This window comes from Triticum urartu, unplaced genomic scaffold (assembly GCF_003073215.2).
Source record: "Triticum urartu cultivar G1812 unplaced genomic scaffold, Tu2.1 TuUngrouped_contig_332, whole genome shotgun sequence".
NCBI lineage: Eukaryota > Viridiplantae > Streptophyta > Magnoliopsida > Poales > Poaceae > Triticum > Triticum urartu.
This window is the reverse complement of record NW_024113850.1, coordinates 21,333-30,909: the sequence shown is the minus strand read 5'-3', so window position 1 is coordinate 30,909 and position 9,577 is coordinate 21,333.

Below are 9,577 nucleotides of genomic sequence, written 5' to 3'. Positions count from 1 at the left end.
GGAAGGCTAGAGATCAAGATTCATATGGTAGGAATGGAATGTCTTGGTCTCAACACATGAGTAGGTGGTTCTCTCTCAAAACATATGAGTTGGAATGGTGTGTGTGTTCTGATAGCTCTCTCTCTGAATGAGAAGGGGGTGGAGGGGTATATATATCCTCCACACAAAATCCAACCGTTACACAGTTTTCCAATCTCGGTGGGACCGAATCAATAAGCTCGGTCGGACCGAAAATGTAAACCTAGTGACCGTTAGTGATTTTCAGTGGGACTGATATGCAACTCGATAGGACCGATGTGGTTAGGGTTTGGGCATAAAGTAATCTCGGTGAGACCGATTACACAAACTCGGTGAGACCGAATTTGGTAATTAGCTAACCAGAGAGTTGGTCAGGCAAACTCGGTGGGACCGATTTGCTCTTTCGGTGAGACCGAGTGGAACTCGGTGAGACCGAAAAGTTACAAAGGGGAAACACTGAGTTTACATTGCAATCTCGGTGGGACCGATTCGCTCTTTCGGTGAGACCGAAAAGTTATGAAAGGGAAATAGAGAGTTTGCAACCCCATCTCGGTGAGACCGAGATCCCTATCGGTAGGACCGAATTGCTAGGGTTTGGCAGTGGCTAATGACAAGTGAAACTCGGTGGCGCCGGATAGGAAGAATCGGTAGGACCGAGTTTGGCTTAGGGTTTAGGTCAAATGTGGATATGGGAAAGTAGTTGAGGGTTTTTGGAGCATATCACTAAGCACATGAAGCAAGAGGCTCATTAAGCAACACCTCATCCCTCCTTGATAGTATTGGCTTTTCCTAAAGACTCAATGTGATCTTGGATCACTAAAATATAAAATGAAGAGTCTTGAGCTTTTGAGCTTGAGCCAATCCTTTGTCCTTAGCATTTTGAGGGTTCCACTTTCACATCCATGCCATGCCAATCATTGAGCTTTCTGAAATAATCATCTTGGAATAGCATTAGTTCAATGAGCTATATGTTGTTATGAATTACCAAAACCACCTAGGGATAGTTGCACTTTCATCTCTCCCTTTTTGGTAATTGATGACAACATATAGATCAAAGCTTCGACAAATGATAATAAGCATGAAATATATCGTCGCTTTGAGAAGTATGTGATAAGTAAGAGCTCCCCCTAAATTTGTGCATATTTAAAATTTGCTTTGGACTGCAAATGCACAAAGAGTTAGAGTCATGGGTTACTCTTCCATGTCACATATATCTTGGTGGAGCGCTTAAAATGATAAGAATGAAATACATGCACTCATCACCAAGAAAAGTGAATGATCACACAAGATAGATAAGATGATAATATTAAGCAAACATTAAGTGTAGCTTATGATCAAACACATGATCATCAATGTCTCACAAATAATGACGTAGTATCCCAAACACTCAAAAGCAAACAAGTTCGAAAAACCACCAAATAAAGCAAGAGAGAAAAGCAACACACTCTCTCTCGAAGCCTATGATCTATACATCTTCTCCCCCTTTGGCAACAAGTTACCAAAAAGTTCCTAGAAAATGCATAGCACTAGATCGACGCTCAGGCTTGATCTTCAGGTGGTGGTGGAGTCCGGATCACTCCAAGGACGAAGGCTTCGGTAGATGCTGAAGTAGTCGCTGGAGTTGGAGCTGAAGTAGATGCTGGAGCTGGTGGAACTGAGGCTGTAGCTGGTGCTGAAGTGGTGGCTCTGGTGTCAGCCACTGGCACGGCAGATGACCTCGGGCCTCGTGGCACTCTGGCAAAGGTATGAGTGGTAGTCCTACCTCTCCTCTCCTGCATGTCCTCCTGGAGCTGCTCCACTGCAGACTGAACTTCCGTTACCTTGACATCCAGGTCATAGAATTTCTGTTCCATGATTCTCTCTAGGCTCTGCTGATTCTGAGTGAGGATGGCCAGACTTTGCTCAATCCTCAGCGTGGATGCAATCAAGTAACCAAGCTGCTCTTGTTTGGTCTTCAAGAAGTATTCAGATGCCTCCTCTTGGGTAGGCATCTTGGCAGCTTTCTCCTTCCTCGCCTTCTACTTCTTTGCAAATGCTTGGGCAGATGATGGCTCGTTCTCAGTCATGAAAACTTGATTGTCCTCGAAATCTGGACGGATGGGCAGGTGTTCCTTGTCCAATAGATATATGCCCATGCCCATCTTGGAGTTGATGAGCTCCTGAATCTGAGGGGCATATCCGCAACTCCTCTTCTGATCTGCTGCAGTCCTCTTGATAGTTTCCACTATGAGGCTCATCACCTTAAACTTCTGAGGCACATCAAACACATGTAGCAAGTTGATAGCATGGCCTCTGATCATCTTGTGATCTCCAGACTTAGGCAATAAGGTGTGCCTTAGTATCCAATTGATCGTCGAGAGCCCTGACAGAAGGTAATGCACAGAGCCAAACTTGAAGGTGTCAAGAGCTTCATTGGGAATTTCCTTGTACATATTGGACATGGAGTTATGGTCCATCTTCTTCTTGACATAGATATCCAAGTCATCATCTTGCTCCTCTGGGGCATTAATGATCTGTGCCCACTCAGCCACTGTGGATTGGTACCTTGTACCCTCAGACATCCATGTGATCCTCCCATCTGGATAAAAGTGAGCTGTGGAGTAGAACTGCATGATAAGCTCCTCATTCCACTTTGTGAGCTTCTGCCCAACAAAGTCAGCTACTCCACAAGCATGAAAGCTGTCATATACTCCTGGGTAGTGTTCCTCCTTCTCCCTCATGTAGGTCCAGTCAACCCATCTCATGTCACAGACAATTGGCTTCTTATCTAGCAAAACAGTCTCATAGAAATCCTGCTGCTCCTTGGTGTGAAACCTGTAGTCCAATGCTCTCCTTCTCCTTGAAGCATACGGGTCTGCTTCTCTCCATTTCCTCAGCGCTGAATCTCTCCTGAGCTTCATATCCTCAACCACAGGATGAGCATCATTGTGGTCTGGGATCTTGGGCTTTAGCTTTCTCAGGACATTCTCCTCCTCATCCTCAGCAACAGTCTCAGGCACTGGGGCCTTGTTCTTCTCAGCTGTAGGAATGCTCCTTGTATTTCTCTTAGGTTTTGGCTTGGAGGCAGCTTTGGGCTTAGATGCAGTAGCCCCTGACCTTATGGCATCACCCATCAGCTTGGGTGCCTTGGGTGCTGGTGCAACTACCTCTTCTTCCTCTTCTTCTTCCATGATGGAAGCTTTTCCAAGCACTCTAGCCACAGTCTTCTTCACCCTCTCCTTCCTTTTCTTGCCCTCAGCTACAACTGGCTCTTGGGGAGTGGGCTTCTCAGTTGAGGCTCTTGCCTTTGACATGGGCTGCCTGCCTGCTGGCCTTTTGATTTTCAGACCTGGCTTAGTGCCTTGAGCTGGCTCAACTCTCTTGGAAGTGGCCTCTTCCTCTGCCACATAGTCCTCATCTTCGGAATCTGAAGTCCTCTTCTTCCTTTGTCTCGTGGCAGCCTTTGGCAAGTTACTAGGAGTGCTCCTGCTGCCTTCATCAGATGAACTGGAGGGACTAGTGCCCTCACTCATCACCACTTGCTGTTCTGACAGATTCTGGCTATCACTCTGGTCTGACATGTTGCAAACTGACTGCTGACCCTGTGAATAGATTATAGATGAGATAGAAAAGATGAGCATCACAAAATGCAGAGATTTTTGCAAAAGAATGATCCAAAAACTTAGTTTTAGTTTCCCGCTGAAATCATCTCAGATCTACCGATTTTCAAACTCGGTGATACCGAAGCAGTTTTGGAACCTAAACTAGTGAACTCGGTAGGACCGAGTCACAGTTCGGTGGCACCAAGACTGCTAGGGTTTCACTGAGTTCAAAAATCGGTCACACCGATAAGTAATTCTCGGTCAGACCGAGTCTCACTTGTGCAATGGCATAAGCCAAATCGGTGGGACCGAGTTTTTCAACTCGGTGGGTCCGAGATGGTTTCGGCGGAAACCTAAACCTAGAATTTTCGAATCAAACCTAATCTACGGGCATTTTGACTGGATAGAAGTTTCTCAAACGTGGCAAGAATCAATATGATCACAATGTGCTAGGAATCAGATTGAGGAATAGCACAAAGATCAAGTCCATACCCTAGTTCGGCGGGGACTTGCTACGGCGGCAACGGCGGGGCAGAATTCCCGTTGACAGCGACGGAGACCAGCGACTGGAGGCTGCTGGCGGCGAGAAGACGATCCGGAGACCTCGAGGGCAGAGCAGGCTATCGCGCGGGCGAAGGGGTTCGGAGAAATTTCCAAATTTTGCCCGTGACTATATATAGCCCGACCCTGTCGGTGTGACCGAGTGGAACGACTCGGTGGCACTGAGATTCATAACTGCGTGCAGTTACTGAAACTCGGTGTGACCGAAAGGTTCAAATCGGTTGCACCGAGATCGAAAACTTAGATCAACTTAATGATCTCGGTAGGACCGAAAGTGGAGTATCGGTCAGACCGAGAATCATAAAGAGGTTTTGGAAGTTTAAGTCTATGACGAATTGGGGACTCCGAGCGCTCCTCACACAGAGTGGTTCTAATATGACTTGATCAAATTTTGTGATGCAGCATGAATAGAGTTTGAGACGAGAAAAGCATAGATAGCTAGAGGAGGTTCTTAGGCATTCTTGTCCATCCACTTGGCAAAAGAAGATAAAACCAAACAATCAAAACAACAAGTGGATGTCCTCGAATGAGTAAAATATGCAATCCAGCATGCTCACACAATAAGATGGCAAATGAAATATGTGGCAAGGCATGCACAACCAATTCTAGCATCTATCAAGCAATTTGCGATGACTAGGTCATCTATATATGAGTATATTGACTTAGGAGTCAAGTGAGAACACTTGATCATAGGTCATACTCATCGTTTAATCTCAAGTGGGGTTACCACTTTTACATAAAGCATTGTTTTGTTCACATCTTTAGAGTTGCTTTAGCTCAAGTCTTAGAGTAAAGCTCCCCCTAGATGTGATATCCCCCCTAAGAGGGATGAACTAACCTTGGGTTTTGTCGATGATGAATTCATGTAGATGTTGAAGATGTGGATGCTCAATGTTGATGTAGATCACTTGGAGCTATCCATTTGAGTGAATTGCACTTTCAATACCTACATGGCTTAGTCCCACAAGGAACAAACAAGGATATCCATAGACATAGAGTGATGCACACAAAAGATGATGTCCATGAAAACTTTTAGGTTACCTTGTCCCTTGTCTTACCAACAAGAGGGTTTGTGACTCCTTGAACTAGTGCAAGATGTGGAAGTTGATTGCACTTGTTCTTGCCAAAATGATAAGAGTGAGGTATGTTGGCGGAGTCACCCTCAAGAACTCTCTAGTTCTTCTTTTTTTGGATCCACATCATCTTGATGGGAATCCTTGGAGTTGTAGTCGTACTTGATGAAGTGGAACTTGAAGTAGTCTTGGGAATCCACTTGACTAAGGTCTTTGGAGCTTCTTCAAATGCATCAATTTCCTCTTGAAGCTTGTCCTTGCCTTTTTGCTTGTAGTCTTGTGGTGGAAGATCATCTTGAGCTTGTGTCCCCTTGAAAGAAGTATACTTCTCTTGTTGAGGGACAAACTTTGTCTTGGGGTATTGGTCTTCTTCCCACTCAACTCCATTGGCATTGAACTTTCGTTCAAAACCAACACCTTGATTCCTCCGGTGCATTCCTTGCTTGCGCACAATTTCCTCGAATTGCTTACTCCCGGCAAGGCTTTTGTACACTCCTTTCTCTATAATTCCCTTCAATAAGCTATTTTCTTGCTCAAGTGTAACTTGGCTAGGAGAATCATTAGTGGAATCAAGAGAACTACTAGAAGCAACAATATTGGATTTAACATGATCATTGTTACTACTAGAGGAAGAATCTTTCTTGTTAGACTTGACTTGAGGCATGTAAGTGGATAAGAGTAAACGCTTGGCAATGTAAGAACTTTTCTTGCGAAGATCATCATTGATTGCTTTTAAGAACTCATGCTCTTGCTTAAGATTGAGCTTTTCAAAGCGTAATTTCTCATGAGCTCTTAAAAGTTCTCGATGATCTTCGAAGATAGTGTCATGAGCTAACTTAAGAGTTTTTAGTTCTTTAGTTAGGGCCTCAATCTTCTCCTTATCATTGTCATTCGTTTTATCTTGATTAGCATGTTTAATTGACATTTCATCATAGTATTCATCACTAGAGTTGTCACCAAGCAAATCATCACCTAACAAGTCATCTTCATCACTATTGAAGTCAACATACTCGGGGTGTGTTACCTTAGGACCTTTGGCCATGAAGCATCTTCCAATTCCTTCATTTGGTGAGTCAAATATGTCGTAGGAGTTGGTTGACACAAGTGCTAGACCGGCAACACCTTCATCTTGAGTATCTTCGGAGCCGGAGTAATAACTTCTCTCGGAGTGGCTGTCGGAGTCGGAGCCGGATACCCATTCACCAACATGAGCTTGATGTCTTCGTCTTGTGTAGCTCCTTGATGATTTTTCCTTCCTTTCCAAATCCTTGCTTCTCCGTGAGTATCTCCGTTCATAACGATCATCTCTACTCCTTCTCTCTCTTGGTGGTGATCCTTTGCTTCTTCTTTTTGGAGAATCTTCTCTTCTCTTGTAGGGAGCCGTACACTCATTGGAATAGTGTCCGGGTCTTCCACAATTGTAACGGTTTCGCTCTCGACTAGAAGATCTTTTGTCATTGTAGGACCTTGACTTGGAGCTTCTATCTTTGCTTCTACTCTTGTAGAACTTGTTGAAGTTCTTCACCATTAAGCTCAATTCTTCATTGAAGTCTTGTTTCTCACTCGATGATGTAGGGGCTTCACATGAGGCTTTATAGGCACCACTTGATTTGTTGTGAAGTTCCTCTTTATCCTTAAGTGACATCTCATGAGCAACAATTCTTCCAATCACCTCCGTTGGCTTGAGATCTTTGTAATTGGGCATCATTTGGATCAATGTGCACACGGTATCATATTTTCCATCCAAGGCTCTTAGAATCTTCTTAATGATGAATTTATCGGTCATCTCTTCACTTCCTAAGCCGGCAATCTCATTTGTGATGAGAGCAAGCCTAGAGTACATTTCGGCGACACCTTCACCATCCTTCATATTGAACTTGTCAAGTTGGCTTTGAAGCACATCCAACTTGGATTCCTTGACGGAGTCGGTACCTTCGTGCATATCAATCAAAGTGTCCCAAATTTCCTTTGCATTCTCAAGACGGCTGATTTTGTTGAATTCTTCGGGGCACAATCCGTTGAAGAGAATATCACAAGCTTGAGCATTGTATTGCAACATCTTCAACTCATCCGCGGTAGCTTCACGGTTCGGTTCTCTCCCATCAAAGAAGTCACCTTGCAAACCAACACACACAATAGCCCAAACGGCAGGGTTATGTCCAAGAATATGCATTTTCATTTTATGCTTCCAACTAGCAAAATTAGTACCATCAAAGTAAGGACCTCTACGGTGATAATTTCCCTCGCTAGACGCCATACTCTCCTAGGTTGTGAAACCAAGGCTATGACCACCAAAAGCTATGGAGATCAAGCAAATGGAGACCAAAGCTCTGATACCACTTGTAGGATCGAAAGTATGTCTAGAGGGGGGGTGATTAGACTACTTGACCAAATAAAAACTTAATATTTTCCCAATTTTAGTTCTTGGCAGATTTTAGCTAATTTAGGACAAGTCAAGCAATCATCACATAATTCAAGCAAGAATGCAAAGAGTATATAGGCAGCGGAAAGTAAAGCATGCAACTTGCAAGAATGTAAAGGGAAGGGTTTGGAGAATTCAAACGCTATTGGAGACACAGATGTTTTTCCCGTGGTTCGGATAGGTGGTGCTATCCTACATCCACGTTGATGGAGACTTCAACCCACGAAGGGTAACGGTTGCGCGAGTCCACACAGGGCTCCACCCACGAAGGGTCCACGAAGAAGCAACCACCCACAAAGGGTCCACAAAGAAGCAACCTTGACTATCCCACCATGGCCATCGCCCACACAGGACTTGCCTCACTAGTGGTAGATCTTCACGAAGTAGGCGATCTCCTTGCCCTTACAAACTCCTTGGTTCAACTCCACAATCTTGTCGGAGGCTCCCAAGTGACACCTAGCCAATCTAGGAGACACCACTCTCCAAGAAGTAACAAATGGTGTGTAGGTAATGAACTCCTTGCTCTTGTGCTTCAAAATGATAGTCTCCCAACACTCAACTCTCTCTCATAGGATTTGGATTTGGTGGAAAGAGGGTCATTGATGTAAGCAACTGCAAAGAGTAAGGCTAGTAAAGATCAAGACTTCATATGGTAGGAAGGAATGTCTTGGTTCAACACATGAGAGGTGGTTTTCTCAAAACATAGAGTTCGGAATGGTGTGTGTGTTCTGATAGCTCTCTCTCTGAATGAGAAGGGGGTGGAGGGGTATATATATCCTCCACACAAAATCCAACCGTTACACAGTTTTCCAATCTCGGTGGGTAGATCTTCACGAAGTAGGCGATCTCCTTGCCCTTACAAACTCCTTGGTTCAACTCCACAATCTTGTCGGAGGCTCCCAAGTGACACCTAGCCAATCTAGGAGACACCACTCTCCAAGAAGTAACAAATGGTGTGTAGGTAATGAACTCCTTGCTCTTGTGCTTCAAATGATAGTCTCCCAACACTCAACTCTCTCTCATAGGATTTGGATTTGGTGGAAAGAGGGTTTGAGTGGAAAGCAACTTGGGAAGGCTAGAGATCAAGATTCATATGGTAGGAATGGAATGTATTTGTCTCAACACATGAGTAGGTGGTTCTCTCTCAACATATGAGGTTGGAATGGTGTAGTGTGTTCTGATAGCTCTCTCTTGAGAGAAGAGGGTGGAGGGGTATATTATCCTCCACACAAAATCCAACCGTTACACAGTTTTCCAATCTCGGTGGGACCGAATCAATAAGCTCGGTCGGACCGAAAATGTAAACCTAGTGACCGTTAGTGATTTTCAGTGGGACTGATATGCAACTCGATAGGACCGATGTGGTTAGGGTTTGGGCATAAAGTAATCTCGGTGAGACCGATTACACAAACTCGGCGAGACCCAATTTGGTAATTAGCTAACCAGAGAGTTGGTCAGGCAAACTCGGTGGGACCGATTTGCTCTTTCGGTGAGACCGAGTGGAACTCAGTGAGACCGAAAAGTTACAATGGGGAAACACTGTGTTTACATTGCAATCTCGGTGGGACCGATTCGCTCTTTCGGTGAGACCGAAAAGTTATGAAAGGGAAATAGAGAGTTTGCAACCCCATCTCGGTGAGACCGAGATCCCTATCGGTAGGACCGAATTGCTAGGGTTTGGCAGTGGCTAATGACAAGTGAAACTCGGTGGCGCCGGATAGGAAGAATCGGTAGGACCGAGTTTGGCTTAGGGTTTAGGTCATATGTGGATATGGGAAAGTAGTTGAGGGTTTTGGAGCATATCACTAAGCACATGAAGCAAGAGGCTCATTAAGCAACACCTCATCCCTCCTTGATAGTATTGGCTTTTCCTAAAGACTCAATGTGATCTTGGATCACTAAAGTATAAAATGAAGAGTCTT